This window comes from Sapajus apella, unplaced genomic scaffold (assembly GCF_009761245.1).
Source record: "Sapajus apella isolate SASKATOON/1434 unplaced genomic scaffold, GSC_monkey_1.0 scaffold19, whole genome shotgun sequence".
Lineage (NCBI taxonomy): Eukaryota > Metazoa > Chordata > Mammalia > Primates > Cebidae > Sapajus > Sapajus apella.
In genome coordinates, this window is record NW_022436959.1 from 24957860 (window position 1) to 24977806 (window position 19947).

Genomic DNA, 19947 nt, shown 5'->3' on the forward strand with positions numbered 1-19947 from the left:
TAAACAAAGTGGCATACATTTGTGCATTCATAATTCATATAATGGAATGCTCTTCAGGAATAAGAAGGAACTACTTGTAGAAGCAACATGGACAAATCTTAAGAACATTATTTTTTGTAAACAAATCTGGATGCTAAAAGAATTCATATTATGTGATTCTATTTATATGAATCCCAGAAAAATACTTGGTTATAGAAAGCAGAAAGTGGTTGCCTCAGGTAGAGGTAGAAATTGACAGGAACATGAGCATAAGGGAAAATGTCTGGGATTTTATAAGTATTCTTCAGTTTGTATTTGGGTGATGGTTACAGGGTTGTGGGTAGTTGCTCAAACTCATTGAACTGATCACTTAAAATACATAGTTTGTTACATGTAAATTACACTTCAATAATGATTAAAAATTCATTCTAGAAGAAAATATTAGAATCATTTTATCTTACATTGTCTTTCAGCATGGAGGCTCTGTTTTGTCTTGGCTTTTCATTTATAAGGCTCAAAACTCTTTTCTTTCTTTTCCTCAAACAATAATGTTATAAATCCAATTCATTAGTTCAGGGCCCTATTTGATGTTGGTATCCTATAATTCCCACTAATATTCAGGCTTGGGCTCTACGTTTCAATTGTGTACAAGACTTGCCTTTGTGTGGCCTTTGTGGCCCAGCTTTTTGCTTCTTTTCTGATCTCCGCTGCCCAAACTGTTTTCATGGATTTTCTGCCAATTGCCTCTTCTGACCTTGTGTACCTGGGTGAATCTTAAAGTCCTGCCTTGTGTCTTTGTATCTTTATCATTCTTTACAGTATCTTCACAATATCATTTCATAAAATAGAGGAGTGATATGTTAGCTTTGAAATAAATGTTAATATTACTGTAATTTGAAATAAATCACTTTTATGAAAAATAAAGGGGGTGAATAATTAATGGGACTCTGACTCAACATTTGGATAGATATATTATCTCCTGTATACCTGGGCTGATTTGATCAAATGTAATTCTGAGAACACTTTTAAATCTAATACATGTAGTAAATATCATGAAAATGTTGTTTCCATCTTAAATTCTCTTTCATGTTTACTATTAGTGGTTGTCTGATTTATTTTAAGAACTGATTGGACAAAGAGACTCAGAAGACAGAAAGTGGGAATATGTGATATCCAAAGTTTTGAAACAGACAGTAGACACAGACTGACGCCTAGAAGCCAAGAGACAAAGTTGCCGTAGCTTTAAAGAGCTGGTATCAGATGGTAAAAGCAGTGTGACGTTTGTACTCAAATGAGGAATTTGAGAATGCTGTTGGGTACTAAAAAAAAGAAATGAGAATTGCATCCTGCAGACTTGGTGGATTAATTCCACACAAGTGTGCCCTTTTGTTTGGCTGGTCACATTTGTTGCAGGTTTTACATCTTCACTGTCTGACCCTGGGCATATGGGCCAGAGTTTTGTCAGGATGGCTATTTAAGTGGGTACTGATGTCTTCTGCAAGGGAATCCAACTGCAAACACTTCACCAGGACTCTGCAATTCTTGTTCTTCTTCAGACTTTGCTGGTTTGCTCTTCCTGCCATTGTGGTTCATTCCTGCTCTACTATTTATGTGGAATGTGCTCATCACAGAAATTGCTGTCTTGTGTGTTCTTACTGACTAATCATTTTTCTGCAGCTAATGTTAACATATAGTATATCATCAGTGTATTTCTTTTATTATTATTAAGAGTTAATGATCTACATGGAAGTACATTTTTCCTCATTTCCTTAAAGATTTACTTGAACTTTTTCCTTAATATAGTCATTCCTTTACATTTGCAAACCTATTTTCATTGAAATTTGTTGAAAAGCTCATAGAATACTTGGCAGTAGTACTTTGAGTCACAAATACAAAAGTAAGCAACATTAGAGGGCATTTGAACAGATTTTGGTACCAGCTAGGTAAACAGATCAAAAGACACAATCTGCTGCTTGAATCTACTAACTGGTGACTAATGGGAAATTACAGAGCTTCACTTCTAACCTTGACATTCCTACAAGGCTTTAGTTTCACAAGAGATCAGGCATGCATATTTAACAAGCAGAGCACCCAAACAAAATAAGGCTTGTTAACAATAATAATTAATTTGTGGAAAGTTCCTGCTTATTTTGTTTTCCTACCCCTGGCCCCAGAATTTGGCTAGAATAACAACATAGGGGGTCATTGTTGCAAGTATGCCTGGGAAGATTCTTTTATTAAGTATCTATAAAGAATTAAGTTTATGTTTAGAACCACTGAAGTCACTAGGGAATGAAAACTGTGTAAATTTTACTATGTAATCAAGTGGACATAATTACATGTAACAGTGGATTTCTAGGTTCCCTTTTTACTAAGAAATGGCAATAAAATTTGTCTTGGTATATTTAGGGATGTTGCCTTCTTTTTGACTAATTCTGGGCTTGTTTTTTGTGATTTCCAAATTCATTAGCTATTCTGTTGTGTCTCTGAATGTTTGTGACCTGTATTGGTTTTAAAATTTTTTGTAATTCTTAGTCTACATGTTTTTTTGTAATTCTTCAAAGTTTGTTTTAAGCATTCTCTTTATTAGTTATATATATCTAAAAAGGTTGATGTCTTTATTATATTCCTTATAAAATATTTAGCACCAGTTTTATAGTTCCAGGTGTAGCTTATATTTTTAAGATTGAATGTACTGCACCTATCATTTTTATCTATTTTGGATTCTCTAGTATTCTCTGGGTAGCTGCCATGTGGTCTACTCAAATTAAGGCAGTAAGAAGAGTACAGAGTTCTACTTTTGGGAAAAATGAATCTAAGTTGAAAAGAGAATAAATACATTCACCATCTTACTTTTTGTGTAGCACCACAAAATTGCCCAGGAGTATTAATTATAAACTAATTTATGCTGATATTAAACTAATAATTCTTAACATAGTATTAAGGATTATTGAACCAAATCATTGTTAATCACAGTATCTGAAAGCAGGTTGTTTAAAATAGTAAATAACATCCAAAAAGTACTGAAGTATTTGTTTTTAAGTATTAAGGCCTAGGTGCCAACAGATGAAATTATATGTAATAATTGTTACAGTAATTGTTTTCATATTATTTTGCAGTAAAGAAATTTGTTTTTCCTCTTGGCACAAATCATTCCAAATTTCCACTGATGTGTTTTCCACATTGGAACTTCAAACAGAAACTAGACAAGAAATTACAATACTTCCAACTATTTCCCCAAGATTTTCTTACCCAATAGTAAATATAAATCTTGTATTGAAAAAAATGATTCAGGAAAGAATTTTTGATCCCTGTGGTGGTTGTAGATCTTTGAAATTGTTTAGCCCAGGCATCTCTCAGGTGTGGCAAATGGGCAGACCACGTGTTCTTTCAAAGAGAAAATGTAGCCCCGTAGGAATGCTTCTCTGTCTGATTTCCAAAGTAAAACATTTGAACTGAAAGTTTCTTCTTGTATTTTAGGTGGATGTTTTTTTATTACAATGTTCCATCTACCTTTTAAACATTTTTCACAAGTTGAACTCACAAGGTACTAAGCACCAAAAGCAAAGAAGGCTGGTGGGAGAACAGCATGAGCCGGGGGAGTTCCAGATTGCAGCAAGCTATAATCACACCATTGCACTCACTGGCCAACAGTGTAAGACGCTGTTTCAAAAAAAAAAAAAAAAGTAAAGGCAAAGGACCTAAAATTCATGTTTTTCAGGAAGTTGGAAAGACCTGAAATTCATGTTTATCAGGAAGTTTGAAAAGTAAGTTTATCCCAGATCACAATGCCTAAAATATCATAGGTGAACAGTAAATAGTTGTTGAATAAATAAATGAATCTTAAAGAGACTAAAAATAATTTACTGTCATTTGAACCATGTATATTTTGTCTAGCCAAATGGTGCTAAAGCCTGAAATAGGGAAAATTAATTAACTCTACTCATCCTGTAGTCATTATTTGGTCTTTCATTATTACTAATTATCTCTATTTGTGTTTGTTCATTTGTCAACTCCCTCCCCACCAACATTAATTCTTTGTTCTTTTACACACACACACACACACACACATGCACACACACATACACTTATTACATGAAATTCTTATAAGCATTTGAACTTCTCTGTAAAGCTCATGAATCATACTCTAGAAACAAAGGAAGTAAGGCTTACTTAAATAGTATCTTGCAAATCAAAGCCACTCATGAGAGCACTCATTAAAATGGACCACAGGGTTCCACAATAGTGATGGGTCGTGCCTCTACTCTAGAGGCAGAAAAAAAGGACCACTATTTTCTCCTGATTTGGAACACTTAGCAACTCGTAAACATTTTTCCTTTTCCATTTCTTCCACTTCCTAGTGCAAAAGAGAAATTTTTCTACAGTATACTGTTTCAGGAATGCTTATTTTAAGATAAAAAGTTCACGTGATTGTGATTTAACTTCTTTGGTTTTCTACTGCTCTTCTCATGCATGTACTTCCACCTCACCAGTCTCTTCTCTCTAAAACCACTTAGCTTCTTGTTTTGCTATAGCTCACTGACTATAAATCAGCATGCTTATATAGATTTAAGTAAAGTGTTCTCTTAAAACATTTTAATTTAGAGTATCAAATTAAAAATTTATGTTAGCAAAAACCCACCACCGTCACAATAAAGTAGAAATGTCTGAAAATGGCCTCCTTTCAATTACTCACCTTAGACATTTGCAAATGTAGGTATCAGTAGTAATGATGGCATAGCAAAATAGTATTTGATTAATCACATTAACATCAACATAAAATTTTGTGTCAGTGGTAAATGAAAATTAGATAGTCAATGCCAAATAATTTTATTAGGAAAGTGCAAAGTAGTATAATCATGAAATATTAATAATATGACACATGTTTAACTTTGAGGAGAGAAATGACATACCTGAATAATGGCCAAGCATCAGTCTTTTAATATGATATTGCATGCTCAAAACAGATATATTCTCCATTTGCCACACAATGTAGCTATTGTAATGTGAACAGTGTGGCAATCATTGATGATAGCTATGTAATATTCTGCAAAGAAACTTCCCTTAACAGGATCGTAATTCTACAGAGCAGCACTATCTATATTGTTTTACTGTTCTATCTGAGCTTTCCCCATGGATTCACTCTACCTATCAAATTTGGCTTCCTAAGACTCTCCAAAAGGGAAGAGAGTGTTTTGTTTCACTATAGCTGTTCTATTATACACATACGATGCTTTTATTATATCAGGTTAGATGTATTGCAATTTAATGACTGCTGGTTTTTTTTTTTTTTTTCCTTTTTGAGACTGCGGGACAACTAAGAATAATTGAAGAGGTAGGTTTAATTCCTGGAATCAGCACTGGTAAATTTGCTAAAAAGACTCACCAAAATTATTTTATCAATTATACAATTGTACATGATATAATGGAGACCATAGCAGTCTTCAGATTTAGAAGATGTAATTTAATTAACAAGCCATATGGTTAAGTGTCATTTTCAAATGAAGTATACTATCAATCCAGTGAAAGGAACACATGTATTCATAGCTCTTGATATAAGGATCATTTACCCTAATTTCAGTGTGCTCACTCCTGTCTCACACTGACATACATATGCACATTACACATGCAAATCCAAGACACAGTCTTAAGATTTAAGGGAATATTTTTGAGATACGCAAAAGATATGCAAAACTAGCTGATGTGTAAAGGAACCAAAATCTCAGTATGCTGCTCTTATCAAATAGTTAATTCATCATCTATACTCTAAATACTTTCCTGCATTATTCAAAAACCTAAAATATTAAATTTTAAAGTCAGAATATATACACACATATATATATATACACACAAACACACATATATACACACATATATACGTGTGTGTGTGTATGTATATGTGTATGTGTGTGTGTATATATATATATATATATATATATATATATATATGTATGTATTTTTCAGTCAGAGTCTTGCTTTGTCCCCAGGCTGGAATGCAGTGGCATGATCTTGACTCACTGGAACCTCCGCCTCCTGGGTTCACGTGATTCTCCTGCCACAGCTTCCCAGGTAGCTGGGACCATAGGCGCCCACTACCACACCCAGCTAATTTTTGTATTTTTAGTAGAGATGGGGTTTTATCATATTGGCCAGGATAGTCTTGAACTCCAAAGTCAGAATATTTTTACATTCTAGATATTATTCATATTGTAATATGGTTATTAAAGAGTCTATTTATTAAAAAATGTTGAATGGCCAGTAAATTATAAAACTTGGATTAAAGGACCATGTTTATAGGAAATGTCACACAGAAAAAGAATTGCTTTCTACGTTGTCACAGAACACATTAGCTTATGGGTGTTATTACTGTAAGATTACCTCAGAATATTCTGAAGTTTCTTACAATGACATGTTTCCACATTCAATAATATGTTTACACACGGGTACATACCTTGGTTATTACTATTATAAATTAGGTGATTTTTAAAATAATTTTTGCCTGTTAGATGCAGAAGAATTTACAGACAAAAACAAAAAAAGAAAAATGGTTATTTTCATGCGTATGCCTTCTCATATAGAGAAGAAAGAGCATGACTGGAAAGCACAAGGCTGAAAATTCAAGCAAGAGTCTGAATCCAAATTTGGGGATGTATGTATATTTGTTGAGTGTGTGTATGCAAGTAATCATCCTTCCCCTTTATGAGGTTGATACCACACTTTAAGGATTGTATGACTATTAGGGGGATGTTATAATATATTTTTAGTCTCTAACGTAAGTTTTATATTATTTTACTTACACTAAGTGGCTAACATAGAAATATATTATGGTGTATTACTTTCGATTTAAATAAGATAAAATACAAAGGTGATATCTGACACTATCAATGAAAGACACCATTGACCAAAGGATGGTGAATGATCTGTGAGCTTCTCCTCATCAGTCTGGAATGACTCCAGGAGGCCAATTTGTTTTAATGTCTTTGAATTGACCTCATTTTAGCATATTTGATTTAATATAAATATTTTAGCATATTTTTTACCACGAATATTTTAGCATATTTTGTGGACTATGAATATTCATGTTGAATTAAGTAGTATTTGTTACCTAATCCTTTATTTTTTATCTTTTATTCATTTATAATTCTCACTTTAGACCTAATTTTTATCATGTTAATGAAATTTATCTTATAAATAATAACACTATGACTTACTAATGACCACAAAAATTGGATCAGTATACTGAAGCAATAAGTCATAGAAATCTGGTCAAGAATGTCAAAGCATTCCTAGAGAAAAGGATAGTTTATACATTGTTTCTTTCTGAAAAGATAAATAAGAATTCAGAGGCATAGGTTATAAATTTGATCTCTGTATAATGGTCAGTGGAGTTCTCTCTCTGTCCCTCTCTTTCTCTCTCTCTCTCTCTCTCTGTGTCTCTCTCTCTCTCTCTCTCTCTCTCTCTCTCTGTGTGTGTGTGTGTGTGTGTGTGTGTGTGTGTGTGTTTACCCATGTTTGGGTAATCTCCCTTTGGACGTTTTTTTATGAAAAAAGTCTTATGACCAGAAATATTTAGTAACCAACAGTTTGAAGTATTCTAAGAGTATTTTTCATCCTTGTTGTTAAAGTTAAAAAAATTAAATTTAAAAATAAGGAAGTAGCTAATTACATTAGTATTCATGGATCTACTATTGAAATCTTGCCAAACGGACTCTAAAGAAATATAGAAAATACTTATAATGTAAAGAGAAAATGGAGGATACAGAAGCACGAATGTATTGAATAGACCAAGAATAAAATGTTCCAAAATATGAGGGTGGTATGTTGATTTGTCTTCTCTATTTTTTCTTTGTATGAGTTGGAACATTGTCTCTATAATGAAGTCAACATAGCCAGCTCTCTAGGAATATAAAAGTTAAGGCTTGTAAACTACTATAATGCAATAACACTGATAATGTCTTATAAATTGATGATTACAGAATTTGGAAATTTCACAGTAAATGTTAGGTGGTTCTAAATAATGAATTACATTGTAGGCTATAACTTTAGTAATATGATACTATTTATCTTGTACATTATTATAACTTTGAAATCTAATGCACTTCCTTATCTTCTAAGCCATATTGCCTGAAATACAAGAATTATTACTTTAGATAGAAGTTGTGATATATTTAATGTTCTAGATGCTGGATGGTAATATTGAAATACGAGAGTCATTGATGACCTCAGTATGTCTTTCAGAGAAAGAAATTTAAGATGGAGTTTTAATAAAGTATTTCTCCACATTGTTTTTGATTGTCTCGTGGTATCAACAGTGGCAACTAAAATGTGATAGTATTGGACTAAGAAAGAAGGCACTGAATCATTCCCTCAGCCATAATTACCAGGTTATTCTGCCCTATAGAGATATACTTCAAATTTAGTTTCAAATAAAAAAAAAAGTTGTCAGTGGTGTTTAAATTTTAAAAATGTCTTTAACCTATGTCTTAGTCGATTTGTGTTGCTGTAAAGAATACCTGAGGCTGAGTAATTTATAAAGAAAAAAGGTTTATTTGTCTCACTACTCTGCTGGCTGAAAGACTGGGCATCTGAGGAAAGCTTCAGGCTGCTTCCACTCATGGCAGAAGACTAAGGGCAGACAGAATGTACAGAAATTCTCTCTTTGCATGGTGAGAGAGGAAGCAAGAGAGAAGGGAGCGAAGTGCCAAGTTATTTTTAACAACTAGTTCTCACTGCAGTTCACTTACATCTCTGCCTCTTGCCTCAGGACGGGCATTAATCTATTCATGAAGGATCCACCTCTGTGACTTCAAAGCCTCCCATTAAGACCCATCTCCAACACTGGACATCAGATTTCAACATGAGATTTGAGGGAACAAACATGCAAACTATAGCATTGTCTCTAAAACTAATGTCCTCCACACATTACAAAATAGAATAATTCCTTTTCAATCCCTCAAATGGTAACTTGTTCCAGCAAAAGTGCAAAATCCAAAGTTTCATCTGAGACAAATCTCTTCCAGCTATGTTCCTGTAACATCAAAAAAGAAGCTACTTACTTCCAAGATACCATGGTTGTACAGGCACTGGGTACAAGATTCCTATTCCAAAAAGCATAAATCAGCCAAGAGAAAAGGGTAACGGGCCTCACAAAAGTCCAAAAGCTAGGATGGATGAGACTAAATTTTAAAGCTCCAAAATAATCCTTGACTTAATGTCCTGAATTCTGTGGACTAGTTCAAAGGCTGGGTTTCAAGGCCTCAGGTAGCACTAGCCCAATGGCTTTGCCAGCTATACTCCATGTGGCTGCTCTCAGGGGTTAGAAGGAAACATCAATGGCTTTTTCAGGCTGAATGTGTGATATGACTTGGTTATGTCCCCACCCAAATCTCATCTTGAATTCCCACATGTTGTGGGGGGAACCCAGGGAGAGGTAACTGAATCATGGGGAAACATCTTTCCTGTGCTGTTCTTGTGATAGTGAATAAGTCTCATGAGATCTGATGGTTTTACACAGGGAAGTTTCCCTGCACAAGCTCTCTTCGTTTTTCTTCCACCGTGTGAGACGTGCCTTTCACTTTCCACCATGATTGTGAGGCCTCCCCAGCCACATGGATCTGTAAGTCCATTAAACCTTTTTCTTTTTTAAGTTGCCCAGTCTCAGATAGGTCTTTATCAGCAGCATGAAAATGGACTAATACAGTAAAATGGTACCAATAGAGTGGGTTACTGCTAAAAAGATACCTGAAAATGTGGAAGTGACTTTGGAAATGGGTAACAGGCAGAGGATGGGACAGAGTGGAGGGCTCAGAAGAACACAGGAAAATGTGAGAAAGTTTGGAACTCCCTAAAGACTTGTTGAATGGCTTTGACCAAAGTCCTGATAATGATATGGACAATCAAATCCAGGCTGAGGTGGTCTCAGATGGAGAAGATGAACTTATTGGGAACTGGAGCAAAGGTGACTCATAACAAGTTTTAGCAAAGAGACTGGTGGCATGTTTCCCCTGTCCTGGAGATTTGTGGAACCCTGAACTTGAAAGAGATGATTTAGTGTATCTGGCAGAAATTTCTAAGCTGCAACGCATTCAAAAGGTAACTTAAGTGCTGTTAAAGCCATTCAATTTTAAAAGGAAAACAGAACATAAAAGTTTAGAAAATTTGCAGTCTGACAACGTGATAGAAAATACAATCCCATTTTCTGAGGAGGAATTCAAGCCAGCTGAAGAAATTTGCATAAGTAATGAGCTAAATGTTAATCATCAAGACAATGGAGAAAATGTCTCCAGGGCATGTCAGAGACCTATGCAGCAGCCCTTTTCATCACAGCCCAGAGGTTTAGGAGGAATAAAAAATGGTTTTGCCGGCCAGGGCCAGGGTCCCTGTGCTGTGTGCCACCTAGGGGCTTGGGGCCTGTCCCAGCCACTCCAGCCATGACTAACAGGAGCCAAGGTACAGCTTGGGCCATTACTTCAGAGGGTGCAAGCCCCAAGCCTTGGCAGCTTCCTTGTGGTGTTGAGCCTGTGGGTGCACAGAAGTCAAGAATTTAGGTTTGGGAACCTCTGCCTAGATTTCAGAGGATGTATGGAAACACCTGGATGCCCAGGCAAAAGTTTGCTGTAGGGGCAAGAGCCCTCATGGAGAACCTCTGCTAGGGCAGTGCAGAAGGGAAGTGTGGGGTTGGAGCCCCCACAGAGTCCCTATTGGGGTACTGATTACTGGAGCTGTGGGAAGAAGGCCACCATCCTCCAGACCCCAGAATGGTAGATCCACCAACAGCTTGCACCATGCGCCTGGAAAAGCCAGAAACTTAATGCCAGCTCATGAAAGCAGCCAAGTGGGGGTGGCTATTCCCTGAAAAGCCACAGGGGCTGAGCTGCCCAAGGCCACAGGAACTCACCTCTTGTATCAGCATGACCTGGATGTAAGACTTGGAGTCAAAGGAGATCATTTTTAAGCTTTAAGATTTAACTGCCCTGCTAGATTTCGGAATTGAATGGGGCCTATAGCCCCTTTGTTTTGACCAATTTCTCCCATTTGAAATGGCTGTATTTACCCAATGCCTGTACCTAGGAAGTAACTAACTTGCTTTTGATTTTACAGGCTCATAGGTGGAGGGGACTTGCCTTGTCTTGGATGAGACTTTGGACTGTGGACTTTTGAGTTAATGCTGAAATGAGCTTAGACCTTTGGGGACTGTTGGGAAGGCATTATTGGGTCTGAAATATGAGGACATGAGATTTGGAAGGGGCTGGGGCAGAATGATATGGCTTGATTGTGTCCCCACCCAAATCTCATCTTGAATTTCCACATGTTGTGGGAGGGACCTGGTGGGAGGTTATTGAATCATAAGGGCAGCTCTTTCCTGTGCTGTTCCAGTGATAGTAAATTCTCATGAGATCTGATGGTTTTATAAAGGGAGTTTCCTTGCACAAGCCCAATTCTGTTGTCTGCTGCCATGTGAGACTGGCCTTTTACCTTCTGCCATGTCTGCGAGGCCTCCCCAGTCACATGGAACTAAGTCTATTAAACCTCTTTCTTTTGTAAATTGCACAGTCTCTGGACTGTCTTTATCAGCAGTGTGAAAATGGACTAATACAAGGTATATGCCCCCAGTGGCTCTATAATTCTGTGGTCTGAGAGCAGTGCTCTTATTTTCACAGCTGTACAAGTCACTGCGCAAGGAAAGGCTCTCTCAGTGGTTCTACCTCTGTGACGGGCTTCTGCCTGGGCATCCAGGCTTTCCAATGAATCCTCTGAAATCTCGGTGGATATTGCAAAGCCTCCATGGCACTTGCATTCTGGGCACCCACAGAGTTAGCACCACATGAATGCCACCAAGGTTTATGGCTTGCAACTTCCATAGCAGCAGCCCAGGTTGTACGTAGGGCTCTTTGAGCCATGGCTAGGGTTGCGGTGGTCAAAACGTAAGAAGTAGCATCCCAGGGTGGTACAGTGTAGCCATGACCCAGGCCTGTCTCCTGAAACCACTCTATTATTTTAGGCCTCTGAGCCTGTGATGGGAAAGATGGACTCAAAGATTATGAAATGTTTTTGGAGTTTATTTCCCATTGTTGTGGTTATCAACATCTAGTTCTCTTTTACCTGTACTAATCTCTCTAGTAAGTGGTTGTTCTGCAACAGCCTGGGATTCCTGTCCTAAGAATGCTCTTTTCTTCTCCATCAAATGACCAAGCTGCAACATACCCAGATTTTTATGTTCTACTTCCCTTTTAGTTATAAATTCCAACTTGAAGTCGTTTGCTTCCATGTCTGATTATAAGGTCTTAGAAGTAGGCATGCCGATTCTTGAGTGCTTTGCACCTTACAGATTTCTTTCGCTGTGTACCCTATATCATTGCTCTTAAGTTTGGCCTTCACAAAAGACCTACAGCATGGAAACAGTGCAGCCAAGTTCTTTGCTATGGCCTCGTCAGCCTGAGCTTCGCTGTCTTATTTCTATTAGTATTTTGGTCATAACCATTTAACCAATCTCTAAGAAGTTCCAAACTTTTCCTCATCTTCCTCTCTTCTTCTGAGCCCTCCAGACTCTTCCAACCTATGTCCATTACCTGGTTTCAAAGCTTCTTTCAAATATTCAGATACCTTTATAATGACAACCCCTCAAATCCTAAGTATCAATTTTTGGTGTAGTTCATTTAGCATTGCTTTAAAGGAATATCCTAGACTGGGCAATTTATTTTAAAAAGGAGGTTTATTTGGCTGGTAGTTCTGCAGGCTGGACATGAAGCATGGCACCAGTGTCTGCTCTTGGTAAGGGCTTCAGGCTGCCTTCACTCATGGTGGAAGGCAAAGGGGAGTTGTCATGTGCGGAGATCACATGGCAAGAGAGGAAACAAGAAACAGCAGGAGGGACCAGGTTCTTTTAACAACCAGCTTTTGCAGGAACTAATGGAGTGAGAACTCACTCATTACCAAGAGGACAGCACCACAGGCTTCATGAGGGAGGAATCTGCCTCATGACCCAGATTCTCCCTATTAGGGCCCACCTCCAGTGTTGGTGATCAGATTTCAACATGAGGTTTGAGGGACATCCAAATTATAGCAACCTTACGCTGAAGATTTTGCGTATTTTAAAGTTCTGTACTGTTACTATCTTTCCCTACACAATATTTCTCAAATTGTCTGATTTCATTTGGCTTAAATATTTTGTCAATGTTATAAGACAACAAACTGATTGAAATTAGTGGTGTTTTCATCATTTGTTTTCTCTCAGGTCAGTATCAATATCCTAAATCACCATAGATAATTGACCTTTATAACCTCCAAAATGTATCAATTTTACAGTTTGTTCAGAATTAGAATTAGAGAGATTCACATTCTTAATAAATTTAAGCCAGATTGCTTCCTAGGTTTTTGGCTACAGCAGTTTCAGGTGTCAGCTGTCACAGGTAATTCATTAGTATCACAATATGGTTGCTAAATCATGAGATGGTAACAAGTCTCTGCCATTGTCAAATTTCGAATAAAAATAAAGGATCTCTTCTTTTACAAATGCATTGTTAATCTCTAAATTATAGCCAGAATTATGCACGAATCATGCTTAACTATTCAGTGTAAAGCGAAATGTCTAAATTTATTAATCTCTCATCCATTAGCTCACTGATTATAATACTAAGTTAAAGTATAAATTTACATGTCACATGTCCATTGTTTATTTCAGCCTCATAATGCTTTCTGTAAGTTTTTCAAAGTAAAAGAGCCATTTGGATGTTAATACTTTTTGTGATTATCCTATACCTGTTTCAAATAATTTGCTTATAACACAATTAAAGAAGCTTGTCTATCTTTAAAAAGCCAGCATCCTTCTTTACATTTTCTTTGCACCTTAGTGTTTTTGATGATACAAGTAGGCTGAATCATATAAAACTGCAATTTCTGCAAAATTTCTGCAATTTCTACAAAATCATATAAAACTGCAATGTGTTACATTTGGCTCAAATAAATTTGAAGGAAATTACAGTGGAAAATGGATGTTTATGATAATTAGAGTATTTAAATTTGAGCATTCAAACCATGATCCTATATGTCAGTTTTTGTTTTTGGAGAAAAGATAAACTGGAATTACTAGACAAACTTTAGATTTTACTTCATCAATGTAAACATTATGTTTAGCTTCTTCAAGTTCCCTGATCAATTTATATCAGGTTAATCATGTTGTGGACTTTATTTACTGTGAAATAACATTTATCTTACAAAGAAGATGTGATATTTTTACATGAAAACATAGAAAACATATTTCTTCTTGATTATTTTGTCTTAAAGCCTGATGAATGTCCAGTCATGCAAATGACTGAATTGTGGATTCTCCATAAACTCTTAAGTGTTACGTAAGCAGCCTATGCCTACCTTGATAGGGTGATCCGATAATAAAGCCTTCTTATTGCCTATAAACAGTCAAGTTTGTAAACCATTGGTTATCAATTAAAAGAAATCATCTAGAATTAACTCTTTGGCTACAATAATTTATATAGTCTAATCCTTATTTGATGAGGTTATCTGCATCAAAGATAGAATATTTACTTTAAATCATACTGTTGACATTCTGATAATCAATTTTTACTATCATTAATGTTATCTAGAATCAAAGAGAGAAAATGATATATCTCACATATAGGCTATCATTCATCATTTTGCAAATCATACAGTGTCACTAAAGAAGGAATTCCAAAATCTTGACCATTCTACACAAGGTCAACTCTGTATATAAAATAACAAAAACAATTAAGAATAATAAATGAATAATGAAGAAAGTATTAAAGGTTAGTCTTTGTTTAGTTTATAGTCTATACTAGATGTATATAAAGCATTATATTCCAGTAGAAAAAAAATGTATACTTAATCTTCCTTTAAAATCTAGTATAAAATTCTGCAAGATTAGCTGTGTCAAGACTTTAAACCAATGATTCTCACTTGGGGATGATTCTTCCCATCCAGGGGACTTTTGTCAATATATGAAGACATTTTTGTTTGTCATAACTTAGAATGTGCTGCTTGCATCTAGTAGGAAGAGGTCAGAAATTCTTCTAAACATCCTGTAATGCACAGGACAGTCCCCTACAACAAAAAAGCATCTGGCTTAAATATTAGTAGTGCTGAAGTTAGGGGACTCTTATTTATACAAATATGTGCTAAGCACTTCCTATGCTTAATATTGAGCTTAAGAACATTTGGGGGTACAAAATAAGCCAGGTGATCAGTACAATCTCAGAGTTGAGCTGAGTTGAAAGTCCAAATAATAATGATGATGATGACATATCATAAAAAAAACAACAAGCCAATGTTCAGTGAAGCCTAACTCACATTTGCTTGGGGATTAAGAAGTGTTGGAAAGACTACAGAACTTACATATGTGTTTTTTAACTTTCTTAGTAAAATTCCTGTATATTGTTACAAATGAAAACTACACAGAGGAGTTATCATTGAAAAAATATTTTCCTTTTTTCTCTTATTACTCTCGTCACCACTTTCTTTTCCCAGATAAAGAGTTGTTAACCAGATACCTTTGGTAAACATTTAGTTTATCCCAGATTTTTTTTTTCCTGTTACTAACAATGCTGAGGTAAATACAGGCATACTTTCTTTCATTGCACTTCGCTTTACTGCATTTCACAGAAAGTTGTGGTAATTTTCAAATTAAAGATTTTTGGCAACTTTGCATCCAGCAAGTCTATCAGCACCATTTTTCTAAGTGCATCTGCTTACTTTGTGTCTTGATGTCACATTTTGGCAATTCTTCCAATAGTTTAAACTTTTGCGTTGTTATCACATCTCTTACGGTGATCTGTGATTTCAGTGTCACTATTGTGATTGTGTTGCAATGCCATGAAGTGCACCCATGTCAGGTGGCAAACTTAATGGATAAAGGTTGTATATGTGCTGACTGCTCCAATGACATGCTGTTACCCCATCCCTCTCTCTCTGTCCTCAGTCCTGCCTAATCCCTGACACAAAACAGTATTGAAATTAGCCCAACTAATAATCATTCAGTGGCCTGTATGTGTTTGAGTGAAAGGAAGAGACATAAATCTCTCACTTTCAGTGAAAAGCTAGAAATGATAAAGCTTAGTGAGAAGACATTTCAAAAGTCAAAATAGGCTGAAAACTAGGTGTCTTGCACTAGTTAGTGAGGTTGTGAATGCAAAGGAAATGTTCTTCAATGAAATTAAAAGCATTACTCCAGTGAACACATGAATAAGAGAGTGAAACAGCCGTATAAACAGTCTTATTACTGACATGAGAAATGTTAAAATGGTCTGGATAGAAGACCAAACCAGCCACATTTCCTTAAACCAAAGCCTAGTCCAGAGCAAGTCCCTAACTCTCTTCAATTCTGTGAAGGCTGAGAGAGGTGAGAAAGCTCAGACAAAAAGTTTTAAGCTAGCAGAAGTTGGTTCGTGAGGTTGAATGAAAGAAACTGTCTCCATAAAAGTGCAAGGCGAAGCAGGAAGTGTTGATGTGGAAGCTGCAGCTGCAGTTGTCTGGAAGATCTATCTAAGATCATTCATGAAGGTGGCTACAGTAAACAGCAGATTTTCAATGTAGACTAAACAGTCTTCTACTGAAAGAAGACACCATCTAGGACTTTCATACCTAGAAAGGAGAAGACAATACCTTGCTTCAAAGTTTCGAAGGATAGGCTGACTCTCTCATTAGAGGCTGATGCAGCTGGTAACTAAGTTGAAGCCAAGACTCCTTTACCATTCCAGAAGTCCTAGGTCCCTTAAGAATTTATTAAGTCTACATTGCCAGTGCTCTATAAATGGAGCAACAAAGCCTGGATGACAGCACAACTGTTTACAGCATGGCTTACTGAGTATTCTAAGCCTAGTGTTGAGAACTTTTACTCAGAAAAGAAAAAAGATTTCTGTCAAAATATTACTGTTCACTGACAATCAACCTACTTACCCAATAACTCTGATGAAGATGGGTAAGGAGATTAATACTGTGTTCATGCCTGCTAACACAACATCTGTTCGGCAGTCCAAAGATCAAGGAATAATTTTGACTTTCAAGTCTTACTATTTAAGAAATACATTTTGTAAGCCTATAGCTGCCTTAAATAGAGATTTCCCTGAAAGATCTGGGCAATGTAAATTGAAAACCTTCTGAAAAGAATTTACTATTCTAGATGCCATTAAGAATATTTGTAATATTTACATTAACAGTGGTTTGGAAGAAGTTGATTCTGGCCCTCATGGATGATTTTGAGAGGCCCAAGACTTCAAATTGATAGTAGAGGAAGTACCTACAGTGTAGGAGAAATTGCAAGAGATCTAGAATTAGAAATGGAGCCTGAAGATGTGACTGAATTGCTATGATCTCATGATGGATGAGTAGCCGCTTCTTAAGGATGAGCAAAGAAGGTGGTTTCTTGATATGCAATCTATTCCTGGTGAAGATGCTATAAATATTGTTGAAATGACAAAGAATGTAGACTATTACATAAACTTAGCTGATAAAGCAGTGGCGTAGTTTGAGAGAATAGAGTTAGATTTACCTGTTTCTTAAATATTTGTTTGAATTTCTCTGACAAACAATCTGAATACGAATACAGTGCTTTATTTGGAGGGGCAGGGGGGGAAATTATTCTTCAACATCTTTATTAATTATTTGGCAATTGTTCTAGTTAGGCTTTCTCTCTCTTCTGGGGTTTGCTTTGGTATCTATATTTTTCTAGATAATCATTCATTTTATTCATATTCTCACATTTATTAAATTGTATTTAGCAAGATAGTTTCATATAATTTTATTTTATTTGATATTCTTCTGTATCTGTGTTACTTTTTCTGAATTAGTGCTTTCATCTATTTTTTTCTCACTTTTTTTCATGGTTTATTGCCAATCTTAGAGATAAACATCTTAATATTTTAGCATTAATTATGCTTTTTTAATAGGTTTCCCCTTTTTAAAATTTATTTTTGATACTCTTTGTTTTTAGTTCTTTAATTGATACTTTAATTGAAAATTTGTATTCTTTCTTTGTTCAGTCTTCTAATTTTTTCCTAGAAATTTGTTGATTTCATTTCACTTTCCTTATAATATTAGTTGTAAAGATCTTCATGGTCTTTTAATTACTATAAAATACATAAGTCCATTCGTTTCCTTCTTTTTTTACTCTTAATATTGGTACTTTCTCTATTTTTTCCTTGCTCAGTCTGGTCAGAGAGAAGTTTACCCATTTTATTAGTGTTTTAAACAGTAATTTTGGACTTTATACATTCTTTCTTGTGTACATTTGCTTTCCATTTCTGTAATTTATGCTTTTATGTTTATTATTTCCCTTTTTCCAATTTCTTCAGATTTAATTTGTTGCTAATGAGATAAACCTTTGTCAACGATTTCTTTTCTATATTTTTACTTTAGATGTGTCTTGCAAATTTTGAATCTTGCCTGACAATCATTATCAGTTAATTTGAGTACTTAATCCATTTATAATGAATGCTATTACTAGTATCTTTGGTTTTAAATCTGCTATTTTACTATTTGCCCTTTGTTTGTCCTGCCTATTCTATGAATCCTCTTCCCTCCTTTCTTCTTTCTTTAAGATTGACCATTTTTATTAATCGCTGTGTTCTCTATTACACTAGCATACTCCTCTTATAGTGAGTACTTTAAATACTGCAATGTGGCACAACTGGACTGCCTTGAGGATATTCCTTCATTTTTTTTTTCACTATCTCACCAATAAACTTCCCCTTTCAAAAATGACTTAACCATGTTTCTTCATTCATGCTTGCCTTTCCAATTTCTTTAGACTTTCTACAAAATGACTTACAGGAAGATTGTCACAACCTGCCCACTTACTCTTTATCTTTTATTGTAGGCAAGAAATGTTTGGGGTTGTGCTTCAAAATGAGACATATGCTTGGATAAATGTATTCTACCACCAGTGTCAGAGATATGCAGCTAGGCACATTCTTTCTCAGCTGTTTCCTGTGTCTCCGACTGGTTCTACTTTTGGCTTTTCATGTTTTCTTAACAGTCTTTCAACTGCTCTGTCATTTTGGTGTCAGCAGAGTTTACTTCTAGTCTTTTTTCTAGCATTTTTATTTTTTGGAAGCAGGGGCTGTGATTTCTGGAAGAATGGATACGTACTGGATCTATCTGAACTTTTTAAATCTGCAATTCCTATGGTACAGCATGCAATCATGGTCTCGAAAACTGGGTAAAATTTTGGACAGTGAAGGAAGTGTACTTAGGCATAATGGTAGCATGTAAGAGCAGACAAAAAACACAGTATACAAGTATACTTAGCAACCTACTACTAAGTATTAAATATGAGCCCAGCATTATGCTAGATATTGGTAAAAGAGGGATTCTATACTCAATTATCTGTTTTCAGGAAGGTCACAATGTAGGATGAGCAGGAATTAGCAGTATTTGAAGCACAGAGTGATTGTGAATATCAAGTTAGTCTGGGGGGCCAGGTTCTGACTGAATTTCAGGGTTACTATTAACAAACATTTAATTCCGCAAACAAAGTAGGCATGCTGGGTGACAGCAGTCAGGTGGTCATTATAGATTTTCGAGAAGGTTCTTGGAAATAAACTTATTAAAAGAGACGTAATTTGCCCTACTAAAGAGAGACTTCATTTATCTGTTACAATATCAATTTGCAATTTACAATTCTTTTTTTCCAGAGCATAAAGTATCCTTTGTTTTTGTATAACTCAAATGTAATAAGAAATTAATGCAAATCCGAATGTTTTAGTAGTGTTTATTGCTCCTTTTCTTTCAAGACAGAACTAAAAGAGATAAGGGACCTCTCTTCTCATCCTACAGTTGAAAAATTATTTTACCAATAAAATGCAATTATAATGAAACATAAATTTCTAGATTATGTTTAATTTTACAGGATTTTAAGCATTTGGGCACATTATCAAGAATTATTATCACATAAGAACTGCTTATACAACATTTCGTACATAGATTCATTTTCTTATAGTA